The sequence below is a fragment of the Hevea brasiliensis genome, chromosome 9, assembly GCF_030052815.1.
Source record: "Hevea brasiliensis isolate MT/VB/25A 57/8 chromosome 9, ASM3005281v1, whole genome shotgun sequence".
NCBI classification, from domain to species: Eukaryota; Viridiplantae; Streptophyta; class Magnoliopsida; order Malpighiales; family Euphorbiaceae; genus Hevea; species Hevea brasiliensis.
In genome coordinates, this window is record NC_079501.1 from 8,728,532 (window position 1) to 8,754,960 (window position 26,429).

Consider the following 26,429-nt stretch of genomic DNA (forward strand, 5'->3'; position numbering starts at 1 on the left):
CCATTTTGTTCTGCTCAAGCAGCCATGAAAACAGAATTTCAGTCTCTAATTCTATTCTTCCTGACCAAGGAATAATATGCTTCCAGACAAGTCATATAAAGCATGCATATAATCGGATATTACTTCTTGCCCTTTTAAGAATTTAGGCATTAGAAGTCTAGCCTTCAAAACTAAAATAAAAAAGTTGCAATGAGAAAAAATAAAATACAACTTGAAAGAAAAAAAAAATAAAAAAAATAGCTTTTACACTTGTTCTGTTGTTCAAGACATAGTGCATGCTCTTAAACAAAAAGAATAGAATACCATTAGTGTTTTTTAGTGATATGAGCTTAGAGCTGTCCAAATACTGTTACTGGAACAGTAAAATGTGGTTGCATTTAAGTATGTATAATAATTTATGCAAATCAAGTAAATAAAACATAAGGAGTTACGGAACTACCCTATCCAAGAATAATTTGCCAAATGCCTAGCACTAGAAATTTGCACAAAATATCAGTAATTTTTTAACAGAGAAAAAATAGTTCAGTTCAACACAATAGAAAACTTTATGCTTGTTCTCATGATGACAAGCAAAAATAACTATGAGAACATGACATTTTAGAACCCTAAAAATGCAAACAAACAAATTATCACATAATATTGCTGGCGCTCGGAGAAACTTATTAGCAGGATCATGTAATATGAGCAGACAATTTCCATAAATTGTGCACTGATTATGAAACCATGTCCACTAAGTGTTGAAGCTATTGTCAATATTTGTATTGGTAGAACTTCACTAAATCTAAATCTCAGCTTATTTCAATGCGTACAGATAAAATCGACTAACCTTAATAATGAAGAGGAGACTTCCATCTGAAACCTGTTGACCAGCCGTCACTTGAAGTCCACGAACATAGCCCACAAATGGTGCCTTTACAACATGCTATTCAATTAAAGGAAAATAATTTTCAGAATTAGCAAAGAAAAAAATAAATGTTCAAAATTTTAGAGACAATCACAGCAGACCTCCATCTTCATTGCTTCCAACACCAAAATAGGTTGCCCTTCCTCCACCTTTGATCCATCCTTCACAAGAACCTTAACCACTAAACCAGCCATTGGGGCCACCACAGTTCCTGGAAGGTGAGATGCAGTCTCGAAATTGGTCTTATGTTGTGTTTCACCATCATCACATAAATTAAGACCCAGTTTTTGTTTAAAATGATGTATGAATGTGCTTTATCTCATCCTGCCACCCCAATGTAGATGGTTTTATGTCAATACCAGAGAATGAATGCATGCCAAGATGTTCTTCAATTGCTGATTCAGCAGCGTTTTTAACCGAGTGTTATGCTAGCTTTTATTAACAAAAACTCATTCCACCATGCAGCAGCAGCAATAATAACATAAAAATGAGCTGATAAGCTTGGCCAAAAATGCTTTCCAGAGTAAAATTGTCCATAAAAACCCCTCATCATGGTGGGGAATGCCAGAGAGTAGGTTTGGAACACCACAGATTCATTCAGACAAGTTGAGAAAACCATGCTACCCCATGATAAAAACTAACAATACTATTGCAACACGCAAGAGCAGGTGCTAGACATAATGTCATTATTTCCTATTAAATCTCAGTACAACTAATAAAGCATTTGATGGCAATAGAACAGAAAAAAGACTGGTTATCCTAGAATGTTAGATAAAAACATAACAAAGAAAGAAACTGCATTCAACAATGAGATAAATTAATATACTCATGCTTTCAAAGATGAATGAGCAGAAACGCAATTACTTTAAAAAAGCAGCCAAACCAACATTCATGCTTACGCCATCAGCCTCAACCCTGAAATCATGTTCATGCAGGTGGATTGCCTTGACTTCTAAACCAGGGGAACTAACTTCTCCAATCTGTGCACATAAAAAGATGTTGAAGGACTGTTACTGAGCATGCAAACCTTCCACTCAGATCAATAAGAAGATAAATACCTCAATCAGATAGGCTGATAAGTGATGGAAAGTGTCACTATCAAATGATTTGAGACACTGCCATCATATTCATTGTCCCATTCAAATACCATAGTCCAACTAGCAAGATGATGGACTTTGATAGGGAGATGAGAATACCATATGGAGTGTAAGCTGCTGTGAACAAATTACAGGCCTTAACATCATAGAACAAAGAAAAGGGAATGTGCAGCGCAAAACAAGAATAAGCCTGTAACCTACCAGGAGGACTTTCTTTCAAAGGGAAGAGCATTCCTTTTCGCAAAGACATGCAGCTAACAGAGTTGCACTGAATGTGGCACTATTATATGCTTCCTTGGCTAACAATGAATTATTAGGATCAATAAAGAGATCATCTTTATGGTTCTCAATAAAGTGAGTTTCCACTTTTCCATCTTCAAAAGACTGATCAGTAAGTTTTTTGGAGAAAATTGACATTAGTTGGCACTCCTGCAAGCTGCAACTTGCCAGCCAATATCTTTGAACAATCATGTAACATCCCTAATTTTCAAATAATTATTTTATATATATATATATATATATATATATATATATATATATATATATATATATTATTCTAATCCTGGCATTGTGGACTTGGTGTGTGTATTTTCATTTCGTGAAAATTCGATCGTCGCCCAGATCTGCAATTTCCGTCAAGCAAATAAGCTGCCGGAATCATTTCAGAACCGGATTAAGATTATAGGTTATCCCACCATTTTCAGACGTTCTGTACGCGTTCCAATTGTCAAATTTGGCATAGGTAAATTCGAACTCTACATTACTCAATTTTTGCCTTGTACTGGGTTAGAATAAAATTTATAAAATATTCGTGGATGATAAGAAAATTACGATTTCTATTGCAATAGCCTTATAATATTGTTAAGGACCGCGGGGCAGGTTTATAAAATTTTTAAAGTTAGTTTGGATAGTTTTTGAAAAATATTAGTTTTGAAATCTTATAATTGAGTTATCTGATGTTGTGATTATTGTCTGGCTTGGAGGGCCCAGGAAGGGCCATATAATGATGATGTGATATGGGTTGAATTTAGAAGTGTTATTTGAACGTTTTACAGGTTGGATAAGTTCTAGATATAGGGAAGACTCTGTCGGATTTTCGACACGACTTAGGACATCTTTGTTCTTTTTTTAGTTTGTATTGAGTCAAATGTATTAAATAATTATAACAAAATTTTCTGGTGAGCCGGGACAACCTTTTTCCTCCGCCCAGCCGCCATAGTGACTTCGGTTAAGTCTGTGAGTAAAATATTAATTTTAATTGTAATTTCGATATTATTATATGTTCAAACATGCCCATGCATCACTTATAAATATATATCTGTATATTTAAACACTAAGCACGTTTTATATTGCATTCATAATTGTTGAAGTGCCATGGATGTTGTTTGTGGTAATTTGGAGCAGTGTGTGTGCGTGGCATGCGTGTGGTATGGTATTGGATATAGACAGGACGGGTAGACACCGCTTGAGAGACACTTGCTGGGACCCGATCCTTCAGGGTAGACACGGCTTGAAAGACACTCGCTGAGACCCCGTATTTGGTTTATTAAGAGAAAGTCCGGCTTGAGAGATACTTGCTGGCAGAGGTTGGATCAAGAGGGCTGTATGGGGGATCAGTTCCCATATATGTATTGTTTAACATTGTTGGGTGTGTGAGTGCTCCAAATTGCCCTTTTGTTGTTATGATATGAAAATTATGACGATGTTGCATTTCACTCCACAGGGTGCATTAGCTTTAGATAGCTATAGAGATTATGGCTAAAATTGATATTTTACTCTCTGAGTCGAACGCTCACTCCTGTTCATCTATTTTTTCAGGCTACAAGAGGATTATTTGTTGTGGCTAATCTGCTCTTCTTCTTCTCAGGTCCATTAATAGTATTTAATGTATTTTATACAATTGAGTTAAATTTTAGGCTCCACATGTGTTAGAAGCACTTATTTTTATTTTGGGCCTGTATTATAAAAGTAATATTAGACCTGTAAAATTATTAACTGTACGCATGATGGAATTGGATGAGGGAGCTGAGCTCCCATTTGAGTAATGACATTTTGATTATGTTGAAGGTGAGCTGAGCTCCCCAATTTATTATATATATTGTGTTTACAGGTCGGGCGAGTCAAAAACTCCCCGTTAAATGGTCCATTTTATGATCGGACTCTGTCCGGTTGAATTCTTGAAATTGGGCCCAAATGGGCCTTAGAGTTGGGTTGAGGAATAGTTAGGCTTACTACGGGCCTCAGGGGCTTTAGGCTGGCCCAGGTCCTAGTGCCGGTCCAGCCCATAGGTTGGGTCGTGATAAATGTGGTATCAGAGCTTAGGCTCCAGATTCATGGGAAAGAATATACCTAGGAGTGTAAAAGGAGTCTTGTTAGGATGTTACATACGGAGTATAGGATTCTGTTTTATCTTTTTCTGTAATTCTTTGTTTATAGATTCTGCGTTATACCTTAGGAAATATAAAAGCGCCTCAGTTTGTATCTTGATTTTCGTGGAGTACATAGAAATGTGAAATAGAGTTAGCAGACATGTTGAGGCTTGTCATGAGGATACGTATTCCAAGAAATGCTATGTTTCTGTCAGTATGGGTTTAAGTGTCATGCCTATATGGTGTAAGACACGAGCACATAAAGGTAATTTTTGACAATATAGTTGCTTCAGATGGGAGCGAGGATACCACTGCTAGTAGTCATTAGTGGATAACCCCGTCAAATTAAGTGTATAGTATTAGTGAGTTCAAGAGAGATAAGATATTAGGAAAATCTAATATGTGGGACGTACCGTAGTAACTATACAATGTTCTCGATGTCTGCTTTGTAAGCTGCAGATTACAGTACCGACATGAGATTATTGTGTAGAGCTGCGTGCATCCCCGTGGTGCTCCATAATGAGGGTGTTTGCGGATGGCCTCTGTTTTGGTACAATTATGCCAGAACAAAGTTCTATATCTGCAGAGAAGTTGGGAACTCCTGGTTAGGGATCTAGAGCTAGACTATTGAAAGGTCACAGTTGGGTGGTAACTAGAGTCAGTAACTCGGTTACCCTAGCATGAGCTCGAGTTACATCAAGAGTTGCCATCAAACCAGAGGTTGTGGATTAGTTGCAAAGTAAAGGTGACATCTATAGAGTGAGACAATCTGGTCTTTGGTATGAAATTTTGGATGGTTTTTGCAGTACGACAGACGTTTTGCTTAGAGCTTAGTGAGAGTAGTATACCTTGTTTGTATCAGCAAAGTGTAAAGTTGTAACACCCCAAATTTTATTATTTATGAGTATTTTTGATATTTTAATTTTATTTAAATTTTAGGAATTTTTTTGAGATTTTTCGGATTTTAAAAATCGGGTTCGATTTTCCGAAAATATAAACTTTGATGATTTTTAAAAATTAATTTAAAGACCACGTGGCAAAACTAAAAATATATTTGGAGTCTACGTATTTTTCTCGAAGTTTTACTAATTTTTTCAAATTTTTGACCTCGCTTTTCCCCGAGGCAGTAAAATTCAAAATTTTGTATTTCGAATCGAACCGCCGAATCGAATCGATCGATCGGACCGGTCGAATCGAACCGCTCCCTTTCCTTTTTCTTCTCCGCTGCCGTCCCTCTCTTTTCTCTCCTCCTCCCCTCGCGCTGCCGCTTCCAGCTCCGCCAACCGCCGATCCGCCACCGATTGACCGGTCTTGTGTCTAAAATCATCTACTCGGCAGAGCTTTCCATAGACACCAAGAACGCCAAATCCATCGAGCGTTTGTCCGATTTTTGCTCTGGGAAGATTTTAGCCCATTTCGACTTTTGGGCTAGATTTCTAAAACCGTGAATCCCACGAGGAAACCGAGGCCACCAAAGACGCCCATTCGCCGAGAGCTTCGCAATGACATAAATTTCGAATTTTTCCGACACCGCTTTTCGTGGGTCCCACGAACTTCGCAGTTGTAATTTCGAGCATTAAATGAGCTTAGAAAATTCTAAAAATTTATGTGCTAACCCCGTGTTATGGGCTTCGTAGGTATCCTCGATTCGGAAATTCGGCAGCTTGACCGGTTCGCAAATTTCGCCGCATGCACTGCGGACCGAAAAGTCTCCGAATTGGGCCGAGGTTTTGGCTAGCCCCATTGTCGACGCCCCGAAAGGCCCCTCAAGTCGGAATCGCAAAGGTAAACCCAACCTAGTTTTTACGTAATTTTCTAGTGCTTAAATAGGATTAAAAATCCATAAAATATTCGTGGTAGCTTAGAAAATTACGATTCTTTTTGCAATTTCTTAGTAATATTTCTAAGGACCGCTGGGCAAAGTTTTATAATTTTTAGAGCTTGTTTGGGCGCTTTTTGCAAAATGATCAATAATAAGGACTAAATTGAAATTTTGCGACATTGTGATGGATGATTGATTTGATGGGCCTGTGGAGGGGCTGTGTGATATGATTGAACCGTTGATGTATGGATTGTGAGTATAGAAGTGCGCTTTTAGCCCTTTTACAGTTGGGTAGGTCCTAGGTATAGGAGAGACTCACGGATTTTCTGCACGACTTAGGACGAATTGGTCTTTTTCTTTATTTGTATTGAGTCGATTGTATTAAATAAATGTAATATGATTGTCGTGAGCCGATGCCTTTCTTCCTCCGCCCACCGCCACAAGAATTTGTCGTCAAGTCCGTGGAGTAAAATATTAATTTTAATTATAATTTCGATATTATTATATGTTCAAAGATGCCCATGCATCACTTATATGCATATATTTATGTAGTTAAACTCTAGGCACGATTTATGTTGCATTCATAATTGTTGATGTACCATGGATGTTGTTGTGGTAATTTGGAGCAGCAGTGTGTGCGTGGCGCATGCGGTGATGTGGTGTGGACTATGGATAGGACGGTAGTCACGCTTGAGTAATTGGGACCTGCCTTCGAGGGGTAGTCACGCTTGAGTAATTCACCGGGACCTCGATTTGGTTATTAAGTGGAAGTCCGAGCTTGAGTAATTACCGCACCAAAGTTGGATTTAAGAGAGTCAGATAGGATCAGCCCCATATGTTATGATTGATACTACAGGTGTGTGAGTGCTCCAAATTACCTTTTGATGTTATGATGTGAAAATGTTGTGTATGTTGCATTTCACTCTACAAAGTTGCATTAGTTTTATAGTTATAGAGATTATAGTTAAGATTGATATTTTACTCTCGAGTCGAACGCTCACTCCTGCTCAAAAATTTTTACAGCCACAGGAGGATATTTTGTTCGGGTTAACTCGCTTTTTACCTCGCAGTTGTTTATCAATATTGTGTAATTTTAATTACTCCTAGAATTTCCGCATGTGTTAGCAAAGAATTATTTGAAATTGGTCCGTAATATTATATTCATGTTGGACCAGAAACTTAATATTTTAAGTCCGCTTGATGGATTGGATGAGGAGCCGAGCTCCCATTTATTATTATGTTGATGAGTATGTGGAGGGTGAGCCGAGCTCCCAATGGATTGTTTATTGTGTTTATGTGTCGGGTGAGTCAAAACTCCTATTGGAAAGTCCATTTTATGGCCGACTGTCCGCTTGTTTTCTTGATATTGGGCCCAAATGGGCCTTAGAGTTGGGTTAATGAATAGTTAAGGCTTACTACGCCCTGGGGCTTTAGGTCGCCTGTGTCCTAGTGCCGGTCCGGCCCATAGGTTGGGTCGTGACAAATGTGGTATCGTGAGCTTAGGCTCCATTCCTAGGGAAAAGTTGTCTAAAGTGTTGGGAAAAGTCTAATAGAGTCACATGCGGAAAAATAGGGTCCATATTCGCCTTGCATTGTCGCTTTGCTTCTAGTTTCTCGCTTCATATATTGTGTGTAAATATGAGTCTATAGAGTCGTGCAATGTGCAATTTTGAATTTTGTGGGCTAATGTCGCTGAATTTCGTGAAAATGCGTAGAAGGTGAGAGCCGCCATCGCACTGTAACTGCATGTGCTCGACGAGGTGTCAAGACAGATGAGGCGCCGCCCCGAGGAGGCGGGTAGGAGGCCTAGAGCCGCCAAGTAGAAGAGCAGCTACCCACGCTCAGAACAGTCTTTCATGGCACAGTGGTCCCATGGACCCCATGGCGCCTACTCTAGCCGGTTCGCAGAGAACCATCGACATGATGGCGCAAAGATATGGTCCACCTCCACAAAGCAGCAGCACCACCGCACCAAGAGGGGAACCTTACAAACAGATCATAAATTTTAAGAAGTTGGTGCCCGGTACTTATGATGTGTCGACGATGCATATCGGCTCGGATTCTCGCAGACAGCAGAAATGTAATTACAGCTTGACTAATAGAAGATTGATAGAGTGTATGCAAAGATGTCATGGGGCCCATGCCTAGACAATGGATGAATGACTACGTGTTACCCTGATGGAGGGTTTGACATGGGCTCGCCAGGAACTTTTATCAATCGGTTTGTGCGTAAAGCTTCAGAGATCGTAAGTGGGCCTTTGAGGCCTTAAGACAGAATGGCAGTGTCCAGAGATGAATATGCTGCACTTCGAATTGAGCAGATATGCCCCTACAGCAGATTCTACAGAGACTATGAAGGTGAAAAGATTCCTAAAGGGGCTTGACAGAGGTATGCGAACCTGCCATGATGTTGGATCGCCTTTGATGTGGTGGTTGATCGAGCTGCATGATTGAGATTAGCTATGCCGTGGATGACAAATGAAGAGCAAATAAAAACAGAGCAGAGGTTCTCGTGTGTCCTTCCATGGGTACTCCTGATGCTGGTGGCTGTGGTAATTACATAGGAAAGGTTAGGAGAAAGAGAAGGGGTTTCAGACACCGACCACGCAGGATCTGCACTGTGGTACGGATCCAAAGCAAGGGTAACAGCCGGTACATGAGTTCTGGTCCGGTTCAGATCCTCCTTGGCACCTTGTGCACAGTGTGGAAGAGGACATTCAGGACCTTGTTTGATGGGATCAGGAGTATGCTTCAGGTGTGGCCAACCGGGTCACTTTGCTAGAGAATGCCCCATGTTCAGCGAGCCACAGATGGGGTCACAGAGTTCTGTTGCGAATGTTCCTCGACAGTTGTATCCGGGTGCTTCCAATATGGCAGCAATGGGCCTCAAAGTACAACAGGCCGAGGACAAGGGGGACGTGGATTTGGAGGCAGATCAGGAGGTAGAAGTCAGTATCAGGGTTCTGCCACTCAGTAGGGGTCAAGCTCGGTTTTCACCCTGACCCACCATGATGCTCAAGCTTCAAATGCGCTTGTGGCGTGTATTCTTCTGGTCTGTTCTTATGAGGCTCGTGTTTTGATAGATCCGGGTGCTACGCACTCATTTGTCTCCCCTGTGTTTGCCATGAGGTTGGGTAGAAACCCTACAACCTTAGAATGCCCTTTGTCGGTAGCTACCCCACTTAGTGACAACATAGATGTAGACATGGTATTTCCGGGTAGCCCAGTGGTAGTGGATGGAAAGATCCTCCCACAGACTTGGTTCCTCTACCAAGAATGGATTTCATGTAATCTCGGGATGGACCGTTGGCAACTCATTATGCCACCTTAGACCGCAGGAACAAAGGTATACTTCCACATACCGTGTGGAAGAGTTTAGCTTTGATGGTGACAGAGCGTGGCTCCATATAATTTGGTGTCGCAATTAGTGCCGTAAAAATGTTGAGGCGTGGATGCCAAGGGTATTTGGCATTGGTGAGAGATACATCCGTAGAAGGTGTCGCATGGAAAATGTTCCCGTTGTCGAGAATTCATGGATGTCTTCCCCAAGAGCTCTGTGGTTGCCACCGTAAAGGGAATAGAGTTCTGCATTGATGTTATTCCGGTACAAACCCCATATCGATGCCACCTACAGATGGCACCAGCAGAATTGAAAGAGTCAAGGAGCAACTACAGGAGCTCTTGGACAAGGGTTTCATACGTCCGAGCACTTCACCCCGGGTGCTCCTGCTCTATTTGTGAGAAAGAAGGATGGGTCATTGAGGTTGTGTATCGACTACGCATACCGAACAAGGTGATCGTGAAGAACAAGTATCCACTTCCTGATCGATGATTTGTTTGATCACCCAAGGAGCTAGATTCTTTTCAAGATAGACTCGCGGTCAAAGCTACCATCAATTGAGAATCGTGAATGAGGACGTGTCCAAAACGGCTTTCGTGACAAGATATGGTCATTATGAGTTCTTGGTGATGTCTTTTGGACTCACTAATGCACCAAAGAAATTCATGGACTTGATGAACAGTGGTGTTCAAGCCATTTTTGGACCGCTTTGTCATCGTATTCATAGATGACATTCTCGTATACTCCTGACCGAGGAAGAACACGTGTGGCACTTGAGGATGGTGTTGCAGACTTTGAGGGAGCACCACTATACGCCAAATTTTCAAATGTGAATTTTGGCTAGAAAGCATCTCATTCTTGGGACACGTGGTTTCAAGTGACGGTATTCAAGTGGATCCCAAGAAAATTGAAGTCAGAATCGATTGGCTTAGGCCTACAACACCACCGAGGTGCTAAGTTTTCGGGTTTAGCCGGCTACTACAGCGCTTTGTGCAAGATTTCTCCAGGATAGCGGCTCCTAACTAAGTTGACCAGAAGAATGTTCCATTCATTTGGACAGATGATCGTGAGGTGAGTTTCCGTAAGCTCAAGGAGTGTCTAACCACCGCCTCGTGTTGACACTACCCGTGGAGTGGTGAAGGATACGCTGCGGTAATCGTGACGCCCAGAGTTGGCCTAGGTGTGTTTTGATGCGTAATGGAAAGGTAGTGGCTTATGCTTCAAGGCACCAAGAGGCATGAGCGTAACTACCCCACCCATGATTTGGAAATGGCTACCGTAGTCTTTGCACTTAAAACTGGAGACACTACATGCATGGTGAAGTGTGCGAGATATACACCGACCACAAGAGTTTAAAGTACATCTTCCAACAGAGGGATTTAAACTTGAGACAGAGGAGATGGATGGAGCTTCAAAGACTATGATTGCACCATCCAGCACTCACCTGGAAGGCCAATGTTGTGGCAGATGCCTTGAGCGTAAAATCTTCCGCGCTTGGCGACATTTCAGCAAGAGAAAAGACCATTGATTCAGAAGTACATGAGTTGATGGATCAAGGTCTAATCCTAGATCTTTCAGATGAGGGGGTATTGTTGGCTCACTTTTCAAAGGAGGCCGACTTGAGGGACAGAGTTAGAGTTTCCCAAAGACAGAGACCAACAATTGATGAAGATCATAGAAAGAGTACAAAGAAGGTGAAGGTGGTGAGTTTGGATTTGCCAATGATGGCGCCCTAGTGCAAGGTTCTAGGATATGTGTGCCCGATGTGGACAACCTCAGAATGAAATCATGCAAGAGGCACACTATACATCAGACAAGATTCACCTGTGTTCCACCAAGATGTACCATGATGTGAAAGATAGCTACCGGTGGAATGGCATGAAGAGAGACATAGCAGACTTTGTGTCCAAGTGCTTGACTTGTCGTAAGGTGAAGTTTGAACACCAGAGACCGCCGTGTGAAGCCGCAAGAGCTCCCTATCCTGCAATGGAAGTGGGAAATGATTACTATGGATTTTGTGATCAAGGTTGCCTCGCACTCACGCGAGGATATGACTCGATATGGGTAATTGTAGACCGCTTGACCAAATCAGCCACTTCTTACTCGTAAAGACTACATACTCTATGGCACAAGATGCCCGCTCTACATTCGAGAAATAGTCGATTGCATGGAGTTCCGCCCATAATATCCGGCAGAGGGCCCCAGCCACTTCTCGCTTTGAGAAAGTTGCAGGAGGCACTTGGCACACAGCTGAACTTCAAGATGCCTTCCACCTCGCATGCACTGACAAATTGAAAGGACGATCCAAACATCGAAGACATGCTTCGCATGAGTGTCTTGGATTTTGGAGGTCGTGGGATGAGCACTAGCTCGTGGAGTTTGCCTACAACAACAGCTTATCACTCCAAAGATAGGGTTGGCACCCTATGAGGCATTATATGGAAGAAAGTGTAGGTCTCCTCCGTGTTGGACAGAAATGGGGAAGCGAAGTGCATGATGTAGACCTAGTGCAAGACACTTCAGAGGTAGTTCCTTTAATCGTGGAACGATCGAGGACAAATTTTCAAGAGGCGTAAGAGTTATGCACTCTGCACGGAGGGATGTGGAGTTTGCAGTGGCGACTATGTATTCTCAAGGTTTCTCCAATGAAGGGAGTCATGAGATTTGGAAAGAAGGGCAAGTTGGCACCTCAGATATCTGACCTTTGAGGTTACCGATAGAGTTGGAGCAGCTTGCTCACCGCTGGAGCTACCACCCAACCTTTCTCACGCTCATCCCGTGTTTCACATCTCCATGCTCAGAAATACATTCCCGATCCTTCTCATGTAATCGCACTGATGTGATAGAGCTAAAAGAGAACTTGACATTTGAGGAGCAAACAGAGCCATAGTGGACTACCAAGTGAGACACCGAGATCAAAACAGATCCCTATGGTTAAGGTTTTGTGGAGGAGTCAGTCAGTGGAAGAGTGCACCTGGGAGTCAGAGCGGGACATGCGTAGCAAGTACCCTTACTTGTTCAATGCATAATCATGTGTTTTATTCTGCCTTGTGTAAAAATTCGAGGACGAATTTTCTGTAAGGGGGGAAGAATGTAACACCCCAAATTTTATTATTTATGAGTATTTTTGATATTTTAATTTTATTTAAATTTTAGGAATTTTTTGAGATTTTTCGGATTTTAAAAATCGGGTTCGATTTTCCGAAAATATAAACTTTGATGATTTTTAAAAATTAATTTAAAGACCACGTGGCAAAACTAAAAATATATTTGGAGTCTACGTATTTTTCTGAGTTTTACGGAATTTTTTCGGAATTTTTGACCTCGCTTTCCCCGAGGCAGTAAAAATTCAAAATTTTGTATTTCGAATCGAACCGCCGAATCGAACCGAATCGGATCGGACCGGTCGAATCGAACCGCCCCTTTCCTTTTTCTTCTCCCGCCGCCCCTCTCTTTTCTCTTTCTTTTCTCTCTCCTCCTCCTCGCGCACGCTGCCGCTTCCAGCTCCGCCAAATCCGCCGATCCGGCCACCGATTGGACCGGTCTTGTGTCTAAAATCATCTACTCGGCGAGAGCTTTCCATAGACACCAAGAACGCCAAATCCATCGAGCGGTTTGTCCGATTTTTGCTCGGGAAGATTTTAGCCCATTTCGACTTTTGGGCTAGATTTCTAAAACCGTGAATCCCACGAGGAAACCGAGGCCACCAAAGACGCCCATTCGCCGAGAGCTTCGCAACGACATAAATTTCGAATTTTTCCGACACCGCTTTTCTGGGTCCCACTAACTTCGCAGTTGTAATTTCGAGCATTAAATGAGCTTAGAAAATTCTAAAAATTTATGTGCTAACCCCGTGTTATGGGCTTCGTAGGTATCCTCGATTCGCGGAAATTCGACAGCTTGACCGGTTCGCAAATTTCGCCGCATGCACTGCGGACCTAAAAGTCTCCGAATTGGGCCGAGGTTTTGGCTAGCCCCATTGTCGACGCCCCGAGCGCCCTCAAGTCGGAATCGCAAAGGTAAACCCAACCTAGTTTTTACGTAATTTTCTAGTGCTTAAATAGGATTAAAAATCCATAAAATATTCGTGGTAGCTTAGAAAATTACGATTCTTTTTGCAATAGCTTAGTAATATTGCTAAGGACCATGGGCAAAGTTTTATAATTTTTAGAGCTTGTTTGGGCGCTTTTTGCAAAAATGATCAATAATAAGGACTAAATTGAAATTTTGCGTATTGTGATGGATGATTGATTTGATGGGCCTGTGAGGGGCCGTGTGTGATATGATTGAACCGTTGATGTATGGATTGTGAGTATAGAAGTGCTTTTTAGCCCTTTTGCAAAGTTGGGTAGGTCCTAGGTATAGGGAGACTCACGATTTTCGCACGACTTAGGACGAATTGGTCTTTTTCTTTATTTGTATTGAGTCGATTGTATTAAATAAATGTAATATGATTGTCGTGAGCCGACAGCCTTCTTCCTCCGCCCACCGCCACAAGAATTTGTCGTCAAGTCCGTGAGTAAAATATTAATTTTAATTATAATTTCGATATTATTATATGTTCAAAGATGCCCATGCATCACTTATATGCATATATTTATGTAGTTAAACTCTAGGCACGATTTATGTTGCATTCATAATCATTGATGTACCATGGATGTTGTTGTGGTAATTTGGAGCAGCGTATGCGTATGGCGTGCGTGATGTGGTGTGGACTATGGATAGGATGGGGTAGTCACGCTTGAGTAATTCATTGACCTGCCTTCGAGGGGTAGTCACGGCTTGAGTAATTCACCGACCTCGATTTGGTTATTAAGTGGAAGTCCGAGCTTGAGTAATTCACCGGCACCAAAGTTGGATTTAAGAGAGTCAGATAGGGATCACTCCCATATGTTATGATTGATACTACAGGTGTGTGAGTGCTCCAAATTACCTTTTGATGTTATGATGTGAAAATGTTGTGTATGTTGCATTTCACTCTACAAAGTTGCATTAGTTTTATAGTTATAGAGATTATAGTTAAGATTGATATTTTACTCTCGAGTCGAACGCTCACTCCTGCTCAAAAATTTTTACAGCCACAGGAGGATATTTTGTTCGGGTTAACTCGCTTTTACCTCGCAGGTTGTTTATCAATATTGTGTAATTTTAATTACTCCTAGAATTTTCGCATGTGTTAGCAGTAATTATTTGAAATTGGTCTGTAATATTATATTCATGTTGGACCTGTAAACTTAATATTTTAAGTCTATTTGATGGATTGGATGAGGGAGCTGAGCTCCCATTTATTATTATGTTGATGAGTATGTGGAGGGTGAGCTGAGCTCCCCAATGGATTGTTTATTGTGTTTACAGGTCGGGTGAGTCGAAAACTCCCCGTTGGAAAGTCTATTTTATGGCCGGACTCTGTCCGTTTGTTTTCTTGATATTGGGCCCAAATGGGCCTTAGAGTTGGGTTAATGAATAGTTAAGGCTTACTACGGGCCTCGGGGGCTTTAGGCTGGCCCAGGTCCTAGTGCCGGTCCGGCCCATAGGTTGGGTCGTGACAAAAGTACTACCCTACTACCTAGGGAAGGTCAGAACTATGAATTGATAATTTACAGAGCTATGATATGATAAGAGAGTCATTAATTTGACATGGTTTTGGCAAGGTGGTAAATGTAGTACCTTTGTTGCAGTAAGTTAGGGTATAGTCCTATCTTTTCAGAAGGGATCGAAGGTTATTACTGATAATGATGACTTATGGAGTAGTGTCCCAGATGGGATTGTAGCATGAGATAGAGAGTTGTTAGCTCAGGTGTTCTGGAGAGGATACAAGTTCTACGTAGGAATTATAAGATGTAAGATCAAGATGTATGTAAGCCTTTAAATTGAATGACAGGTTTGGATACCTAGTATTTTAAGTTTCAGCTAATTAAATGGATATGAAAAATTAGAGTTGCTACAGATCCCCTCCCTAAGGTAGTAGGGGTAGTATGTAGTCCAAAAGGGTAAGAATAGAGATCACGCAGGAGAAGTATGACTGCTATTCCCTAAGTTCATCCTTAGCTTCTTAATGCTTAAGACTAAAGTATACTCTAAATAAAGTAAAAGAAAAAGGACAAAAGTTAGCATTGGTAAATCATAGAATATGTATATATATATATATATATATATATATATATATATATATATATATATATATATATATAGATGGAGTGCGGTTCAATTCTAGGGTAGTTAGAGGATCAATTTTGAGTAACATTGAGGTATAGATGACGTGGTAGGGATAGTGGAAAGGTATAAGTTTCTAATATAATAATCAGGTTCAAAAAGAAAATAAAGCTAAAGGATAGAAGAGTGAAAGTTCGGATTTGGGTAAGCTAAAAAGAGTTTGCTAAAGAATAAACTGGAAAAACATTTTAGGATAAGATTAGGAAGAATAGAGTCAAAATACCGAGGAGATGAATGTGGTTCTAGGAAGGGTAAATGAGATAAACAAAAAAAAAAGGATAGAGAGTGTAGAAAAGGATGGCATTAGGAAGAACATTGTTAAGTTATGGAACCCAGAAGTACAGGACTTAGAGCAGGTCATAATTGATGTAGTGTTAGGAGCCTGAGCCTAGAGCTTAGAGTTACAGGATCTGGATTAGGCCTTATCTGTTTTCTACCCCCATTGTAGGATAATGGGGCAATGACATAAGAACTCTTTTGGTTGTTGACAGCATAATGGAAATTAGGTGAGATGTGCGACCAAAGTAGGTAGTAACTGTTGAGCATGCTGTGGTAACTTGAATTGTATTGTCAGATAAAGAAGCAAGATCAGTAGGAGTAAGTTGAATAAAAGGCAACATAAGGGATATAAATATGCAAAATGAGGGATAATGTTATAGAGGCTTGATATTAAAATTTAGAGTGGTGAGACCTAGAGTCAAAAATTGGAGTTAGACATATATTTTCAGTGTGATCGATAGAATAATTATGTAAAAAAATAATAATAATAAATAAATAAATAATAGTATGATAATAATAATAAATAAATAATAGTATAATGATATGTAGCAGAACGCTAATAACAGTAAGAATAGGACAAGATAGGTATAGGTGTAAGTATAAGATATTGAGAAGTACATGGATTAGAGGAGTGATTGTTGGTAAGATTGGAGTAAATCTGAAAGAATCTGTAAGTGCTTTTATCTTCTAGAATATAACTAAGTATAAGGAGCATTGGACAAATAATTATAAGTATGGAAGATAAATGGAGAGTAAAAAGGAAATAGTAAATTCTAAGATGATATCTCAGGTAGGACAACAATATAACAAATTGTAGATACAACTAATATCTTGTAATAACGCACAATAATTACAAAAAAATAATGAAACTAAAAAGTGAGACTAAGGGGTATGAGCTAAATCTTGTTTATCAAACAATAGTATACCATAAATGGTGAGAGAACATTTCTCCTTCTTTTCAAATTGGCTCGTGTTTCGATTCTAGGAGATTATATTAAGAAGAGAGGTCATGTTAAAGTGACCCAATTAATTGAAAATTTGATGGGCGTTAGTACATATCCAATCTTTTGAGGCGAAAATGACGATAATGGTGTACCTAATGTTAAGTATGAAAGAATGATCAGAGATGTGACAGGAGTTAAATCGAGCTAGTTACTAGGGCTTACAACCCTTTTGAACTATAAACTGGAGTAAGTGCTATTTGCTAATGAGTTACAGCAAATAAAATTTTTGCTAATGGGAAAAGTTGAAGCTGAAGTTTGAAAAGCTATGGGCAGTATATGTGATTATATTAAGGAGAATGAACACGTGAAGTATCTTATTCAGAATTAAGGCATGGCACATATTTCCCACAGCCGTGTTAGTTCAGATGGAACTTATAATTTCTAGGGATCCTATCCATTTAGGATGAGCAATTTCCTACTAGGGAATGATAATGTTCTGGTAGGTAAGTTGGGAAAGGGGATACAAAAAGAATTTTCTATGGTTAATTACAAGTGTTACGTAATGTGAAGAATGTGCTGGTAGGAGTCAATCGTAAAGTAATTCTCGAAGTGATGAAACTAGTAATCAAGATAAGACTAAGAAATAAAAAAATAAAAAATAAAAAAAAGTTAAAGTTGTTGATGGGATGGACATCCTTGAAGGAAAATGTGTAAGGGTGAGATAGGACTAAGATTAAGAAATAAGTACAGCATCTGGAAAAGACATTTACGATAGCAGAAATAGAAAAAGAAAGTGGATAAGATCCAAAGGACAGGAAGAAAGCTCGGTAGAGCTAGTTATAATGATGAGGATAAGAAGGAATATGTATGCTAGGAACACACTAAGAGATGTTTGAAATAAATTATTATGAAATGATAGATTAAATGAGTAGTAGAGCCTCGATCTAAGTGCCAATGTGTCAAAAGTAGGCCACATACTAAGAAGCTTTAGGAAGAAGTCTAGATATTTTCATTTTAGAGAAGGAGTGGGAAACGATAAAGTTGCATTAACTAGGTTGTCAGGGAATACAAATATATTTGTCCTATAAGAGAAGAGACCCAGTTCACTTTCCAATATTGATAAGTGGTGTAAGGTACGCTTGACACTTGGATGGAGCTCTATATAACTAGTTACATAAGATAGACAAGAGCTAGTCTAAGGACCTTAGTAATGACACAAAAGAGATTGAAAATTTGAAGTATCATGGGAGTGAGAAGATTTATAAATATTGACCATTGAGGTCATAGGACAAGTAAAGGTTTCAAACGAGATGTATATGATAGGGGCTACAGGTAAGCATTTCATAGGATACTATAGGGTAAGGAACATAAGTCATGTTTTTGGAGAATAGAGATTATTGAAACAAAGGAATGAGGACTGAAGCACCAAGAGACACGTTAGGGCATAATAAAAGTGAGGTAAGCGCAAAAGTTGATTAAAGTTATCAGATATCAAGTCGAGAGTAGTGGAGTTATAATGAGTACTAGAGATGAAAAAAAAATAAAAAAAGAGGGGTAAACGAGTAGTCAGATGTGATGGTTTAGACTCAGAAGGAGGATGGTAGCTGGCATACTATGACAGGGGCAGATAAACATAAAAATTTTTAACCATCCATGCAGATCCAAGGCGAAAAGATGTAAAATTTGCAATGGGTGACCGTGTTCTTGAAGGTTTTTCCTATGAAAAGGGTTATGAGATATGGAAAGAAAAGGCAAATTGGCACTCCGTTATATAAGACCTTTTAAGATCATAAACAGAGTCGGAGCAGTTGCCTATCAGTTAGAGTTGCCACCAAACCTTTCTCATGTCCATCCAGTATTCCACATTTTCATGCTTAGAAAGTATGTTCCCAATCCTTCTCATGTGCTATGACCAGACACAGTGGAGTTAAATGAGAATTTGATCTTTGAGGAGCAACTAGTAGCCTTAATAGACTATCAGATGAGACAACTTTGGTCAAGGCAAATCCTGTAGAGGAGTTAATCTATGGAGAAATACACTCGGAAGTTAGAGCGAGATATGCGCAACAAGTACTCATAAGTTTGATACGCAACTATGTGTCATTGTTATGCCTTGTATAAAATTCGACGACGAATTTTCCATAAGAGGAAGAAAATGTAACATCCCTAATTTTCAAATACTTATTTTATATATATATATATTTTTTTTTTTTTTTTTTTTATTCTAACCATGGTATTGTGGATTTCGCGTATGTACTTTCATTTCGTGGAAATTCGATCGTCGCCTGGATCTGCAATTTCGGGCCAAGGAGATAAGCTGCTGGAGCCATTTCAGAATCGGGTCAAGATTATAGGCTACCACACAATTTTCAGACGTTCCGAATGCATTCCAGTTGTCAAATTTAGCATAGGTAAACTAGAACTTTACATTACTCAAATTTTGCTTTGTACTGGGTTAGAATAAAATTTATAAAATATTCGTGGATGATAAGAAAATTATGATTCCTATTGCAATAGCCTTATAATATTGTTAAAGACCGCGGGACAGGTTTATAGAATTTTTAAAGTTAGTTTGGATAGTTTTTGAAAAATATTAGTTTTGAAGTTTATAATTGAGTTGTCTAATATTATGATTCTTGCCTGGTTTAGAGGGCTCAAGAGGGGCCATATAATGATGATGAGATATGGGTTGAGTTTATTAGTGTTATTTGAACCGTTTTGCAGGTTGGGTAAGTCCTAGATATAAGGGAGACTCTGTCGAATTTTTGACACGACTTAGGACATCTTTGATCTTTTCTTAGTTTGTATTGAGTCAAATGTATTAAATAATTGTAAAAAAATTGTCAGGTAAGCCGGGACAGCCTTCCTCCTCCGCCCAGCCGCTATAGTGACTTCGATTAAATCTGTGAGTAAAATATTAATTTTAATTTTAATTTCAATATTATTATATGTTCAAGCATGCCCATACATCACTTATAAATATGTATCTGTATAGTTAAACGCTAAGCACATTTTATATTGCATTTATAATTATTGAAGTGTCATGGATGTTGTTTGTGGTAATTTGGAGCAGTGTGTGTGCTTGGCGTGCGTGTGGTATGGTATTGGATATGGACAGGACGGGTAGACACGGCTTAAGAGACACTCGCTGGGACCCCACATTTGTTTTATTGAGCGAAAGTCTGGCTTGAAAGACACTCGCTGGCAAAGGTTGGATTAAAAGGGCTGTATAGGGAATCGGCTCCCATATATGTATTGTTTGACAGTGTTGGGTGTATAAGTGCTTCAAATTGCCTTTTTGCTGTTATGATATGAAAATTATGACGATATTGCATTTCACTCCATAAGGTGCTTTAGCTTTAGATAGCTATAGAGATTATGGTTAAAATTGATATTTTACTCTCTGAGTCGAACGCTCACTCCTGTTCATCTATTTTTTCAGGCTACAGGAGGATTATTTGTTGTAGCTAACCTGCTCTTCTTCTTTGCAGGTCCATTAATAGTATTTAATGTATTTTGTACAATTGTATTAAATTTTAAACTCCGCATGTGTTAGAAGTACTTATTTTTATTTTGAGCCTGTATTATAAAACTTATATTGGATTTATAAAATTATTAACTGTATGCATGATGGGATTGGATGAGGGAGCTAAGCTCCCATTTGAGTAATAACATTTTGATTATCTGGAGGGTGAGCTGAGCTCCCCAATTTATTATATACATTGTGTTTACAGGTTGGACGAGTCAAAAACTCCCAGTTAAATAGTCCATTTTATAACCGGACTCTGTACAGTTGAATTCTTGAAATTAGACCCAAATGGGCCTTAGAATTGGGTTAAGTAATAGTTACACTTATTACGGGCCTCGAGGGCTTTATACTAGCCCAGGTCCTAGTGCTGGTCCGGCCCATAGATTGAGTTGTAACAAATGACATTATTTATATCAACAGATTCTGAAGACAAAATCTAGCTCAATAAGAAGTTGGCTGAAGATATTTACAAAAAAAGAAAAATCTTACCCAGGTGAAGAGCCCATCAGATATGAGGTAATTTACATCTAGAAGGGAAGTAGCAGAATGATTTGAGACTACAAGATTCATATACAACAACATTATTTTCACCAGATATAAATCATGTTTTTCATCTAAAATGACTACTAAGTAATAGCCCAGTTATTGGACAACACTGAAGTCTTTGGCTTACAACCATCAAGGCAGAGCGTGGAAGTTAAATTATCAAGAGCAGCCACATTATGGAAAGATGCTGAAGGATAACAACATCTTCAAATTCTCTCCTAGGATAACACCTTTTAGGGGCGAGAATTGGGTAACAGTGTTTTTAAAGTGTCTCCCACGCTTAATATACAACATATCAAACCATCCAGACTATTTGATCCACAAATTACCTTCCATACAAACTGCCAAAGCTTCTACTATATAAGCAGATAAATTAATAGAAATTTATGCAGAGTTTTTCCACCAAGCTCATGATTAGCAGTGAAAATATCAAGTGAAAGGTTCTTCTTCTCAAAGAAGGAGCCAAGGTCATAACTGCAACAAACACATGATTCCAGTCAGTGCATTCCTGAAATTTTGATAAGCAATCCTTCAGTTTGATTAATGCTGCAGAACTGTTTTCTCCCCAGACTACAAGCTTTGCAATCATAGGATCATAGTGCATGCTAACATTGTCCCCCTCTTCAACTCCAGTCTCAACTCGTACTGCTGATCAAGACAGATTCAACATAAGCTGAAAAGATAACACACCTAAATAATGAGAAACCAAAAAAGAATTCATTCAAAATTGTAGGTGGACTTAATCATGACAATGAGGGCAAACCTCTGTATCTTATCTCACAAGTTCTTTTAAAGTGAAAATGGCTGGATAATATTTCTAATAGTGAAAACCTTGGCCACAATTTCTCAAGATGTAAATTATAAAGCGTCTAATAATCATATAGGTGAACACCATGCATATAAAATGGATTTTATGGCTCATATCAAGTATGTGCAAGTAACTTGGTTTTTGCATTGCAATTGCACCTGTTGACGAGATAACTGGATGATAATGATGAAGAACTCCAGTTGCAGGAAGAAATCCTTTAGAAACATTTTCAGCATATATTCAAGTTTCAAATGCATGACCTGTCAAAGTGAAAAACATAAGATAAAAAGACTACATGATAAAGATATTGCATTGGTCATCAAGCTTACTGGAACAACAAAAAAGGAAGTTTTCTTCTTGACATAGCAAACAAAAAAATGTACTTCAACCTGATATACATTTTCATTTTTCTTTGGCTTCTTTATACCCCCGGGTCCCTTTTGAACATTACACCAAGGCACAATTTCTTGTACTGTTTGTTTACTAACCAAACAGAGCCTTAGTTTGCAAGCATGAAAGACATAACATCATTTTACGAGATCTTTACTAACAATGGTCATATTTCAGAAGCAAGCTTACCTAACAATGGCACCAACGACTTGAGTAAGAGGAAGTGGTTCTCCATTTGCAAGATGAATTTGCCATTCTACAAGATCTTGACCAACAATCATCTCTGTCACAGGATGCTCAACCTACAAAAGAATATGAACATCTCTATTAGGATTTTGTTAAACTTATGGGATTAAGGATAACAACATTGAAAATAAAACGTTAAGCACCTTAAGTTGTGTGTTCGTCTCCATAAATAAAATTGGCCAGAGACTTTGTAAACTATAAACTCCACAGTACCAGCATTATGGTAATCAACTGCCTTTTTTGGTATATATGTCATACTAAACATTAGCAAGTGTCATTAAAGGAGTTGAAAATTGAACAAAAATTATGAAAAAGCTTCCAACATATGAAGAACCAACTCAACTCAACTCAACTCAACTCAACTAAGCCTTTATCCCAAAAATTTGGGATCGGCTATATGGATTCGCTTTCTCCACTCTGAACGATTTTGGGTTAAATCCTCAGAAATATGTAATGATAGCAAATGAAAGAAAATGATAGCAAGCTTGTAGGCTTATACTTCTCAAATTAATGGCACAATTATGCTACAAACAAGAGAAAACTCAAAAATTTTCTTTTTGCAACCAAGCTAATTTAAAATTCTTGGGAATTCCACTTTAATCTCACTGTCTTCAAATATAAGCCAATTACAAACTTCGTTCCTTGCTGCATGAATAGACCTTACAAGCTCAGGATCCCATGTACTTGAAGCAAGATGGTATACCAATTTGGTTAGGCTTCCATATGGATAAGAAGATTCAAAAAATTTTCATGAATCTTTACCAACAGAGTATTTGGAGGAGCAGAATTTGGTGCATTTATTTGCTTACTGAGGCCAATTAGGTAGTAGGTAATTCCCATCATGCTGAAACACTAATATAGTATGGCTGGAATACCAATATATCGCTTGTTCCCTGAAAATATATTCAAATTAAAATCATAACCCATATGTAAGGCTCTCTATTTCTAAGTTCAAAAAGGCCCCCAGTCTAAAAGTCACTGTTCATCAAAGTTAAATACACAAGCCAAAGTTTTCAAGAGTAAAGTCTGAATCTCAAAAATTACCTATAACAATAAACATGCTAGCAGCTAATAAAATCAGCTGAGTAAATCATGTCAATTTACATTTAACATCAATCTCTTCTCATCAAAGGGGCATAGACAGGTTTTACTAGGATACTATAGCTTTATGAAAAATAAAACGTGAACAAATTTTTTCTTTATAAGGCTTCAAAGGGGAGTTCTTCTTTGGCCCTGTTTCAATACATAAGAATATTTAATTTATAAATAGACCACAATATAATTTTCATTCAGCAAATTCAATTAGATGAGCATTGCCTTGGCTGCAGATACTGCAGACTGACCCAAGTGGGAGCGGAAGCCATTCATAACATTTGGCTGCATCAATGGGAGTTCCAGTTACAACTTTTGTAGATATGTAGTGAAAAAACTGAACTGTGAAACTAAAGGAACCAAACGTTACATAATACATACAGTTGTTGCTTCTTCAATTATCCTCTGATGTCTTCTCTGTATGGTGCAATCTCTTTCATATAAATGTAGTACATTTCCATATTTGTCTCCAAATATCTATAAAGTCCAACATAGAATCTAAAGATCAATACATAAACCAAATAGACAATCAACTTCATAAAATAGATAATACATAAACCAAATAGACAATCGACTTCATCAAATGAACATGTACCATGGAAATATTTGAATCTGAACCATGAACTTTCAGGAGGAAGACCATGAGTCAATTTTATAAATTTATAATACCATCCAATACCATATTGATGGATTGGAAAAGCAATGAGGACTTCTATGTGTCTTGACTGAGTGATGTAATTCTCTAGCAAAATTGTCTTTACACCAAATGAAGCAGCAGCCTCGCATTGTGCTCCCAATAAAGAGTTGACAAATTCATTAGGACTTTGCACAATCCTCATACACTAAAAATCTGCAGAGGATGAGAACTTTAACTGCAAAGAAATAAATATCAACTTGACAAGAAAAACCTGATTCACATATTATTTTCCTCCCTGAGCAAGGATTTTTTTTTTTTTAAAGAAAACGTCCCAAAAGTAGTTATTTTAGTAATATTTCATCAACATGTGCACGATTATAGATTATAGATGCATATTCCAATACCCCAACATATCATCAATAGCTTAGGTAACATCAGTTGCTGATGGTATGAAAACAATTTAAGTTGCAAGAAAATGGCATACCTTTCCTCCACCTCCATAGGTTGGCTTTATCAAGATATGGTATCCAATTTTATCTGCTTCTGACTTCATGAGTTCAATATCTTGCTCACTGCCATGATGGCCTGGGACAAATGGCACCCCTGCAGCACCCATTATTCTCTCAGATGCACTACCACAATATATAACAAAAATCAACAAAAAACAGTCAAGTTTTCTAAACAATCATAGAAAATTCTGGCTAGCACAAAGACAGAGAAAACTCAAGCACATCTTACCATGTTGACCAGTAATGAAGTACCAAGGACCAGATAGCATGAAATGCATTTATAAAGCCTGAACACTAAACCTATCAGATGAGGGGAAAAAATGGAGTCAGTTATAAAGTAGCGGTACCTTTTCTCTCCCATGTCCTGAATCGCTGAGGCTGGAGAGCCAATAATTGTAAAACCCTTATCTTCACAAAGTTTAGCAATGTCAGCAATCTCTGATGAGAAACCATATCCTGGGTGGACAGTCCAATATTCAAAAGAAGATTTCCACACACACTGAACAGCATACTCTTGAATATGACAAAAATAATAACCAATCACCCATGCATAATCTGTCTATACTTTCATGGAGCAAAGCATCACAAAACAAGACGATTAAGATTTCAATAATGCATTAGATGTTGATAAAAAAAACAAGTACCACAAAATGTCTGAAATTACTGATGATACTATTACCAAATAGAAGAAAAGAGTCAAGAAAAAGAACACGCGTAGCAATCCTACTAGTTTGGAACCATTAGCTAAGTTTAAGATTAAAAATTAAATGTGCATTCATTCACCGCCAAAATATAAAACGAACAACAATGAATAAGGCCGAGTCCAAACCACAGTAAAAAGCCACCGGCGGGGAGGAGGAGAATCAATTGAACGTCATATAAAAGAATTTTAGAGAAAAAAAAAAATATGTGTGTGTTAATTAAGCAACGATATCATGTATATAAACGCAAATAAAAGCCACAAAATTCTCAAACGATAGCGTGATCATCAACACAAAAGTGTAAAATTAAATCATCTCTTTGGCGCATTGAGGCAATTAGCACGTAATTAACAGATTAAATCACGTTATGCAACTTTGCAATTAACAGAAACGCTCATTCAATCAAAAAGACACTCATTGCTTTGTAGTAAAAAAAGAAAATAACACAAGAGTACTTGTTTGACTTAAAATAATTAGTCACTCTCACTTTCTAGAATTTCTCGATAGCCTGGCACTGCTCAGCTGAGCACCAGTACGAATGGCAGCCTCAGCAATCGACGAACCATTCATATAACTAAATCTCGCCGGAGGCGGCCCTATATGAACCGCATCGTCAGCTGATGTAACATGAAGCAAGTCTTTGCCAGAGTCGCTGTAAACGGCGACGGTTCGAATCCCCAGGCGTTTCGCGGCTCCCATGATCCTGCAAGCAATTTCACCTAGGTTCGCAACCAAGATTCTCTCCATGCGCTGTGTCGTTTCATTGATATGAGAAGGAGATTCGATGGAGAGTAGTCGTCATACTTGGAGGAGGAAGGGCTTGAGGTGGAATTTCTTCGGACGAACGATGCCATCGACGCCATGATTTTGCGCCAATGTTACAGAGGTCTGAACCAAGTGTTTTGAGCGGAGCGAAGATCATTAAATAACGTGAAAAGACGGCGGATGTTTTGGTTTTTAGGTCATTTCGAAGCATGAGTGAGGGGTAGTTTTGGAAGAAGGG

At 38.8% G+C, this 26,429-nt stretch overlaps 1 pseudogene; it reads right to left on the reverse strand.

Moving 5' to 3' along the window:
* Positions 1-793: 793 nt before the first annotated feature.
* Positions 794-26,429, reverse strand: LOC110645177 (methylcrotonoyl-CoA carboxylase subunit alpha, mitochondrial-like; annotated as a pseudogene).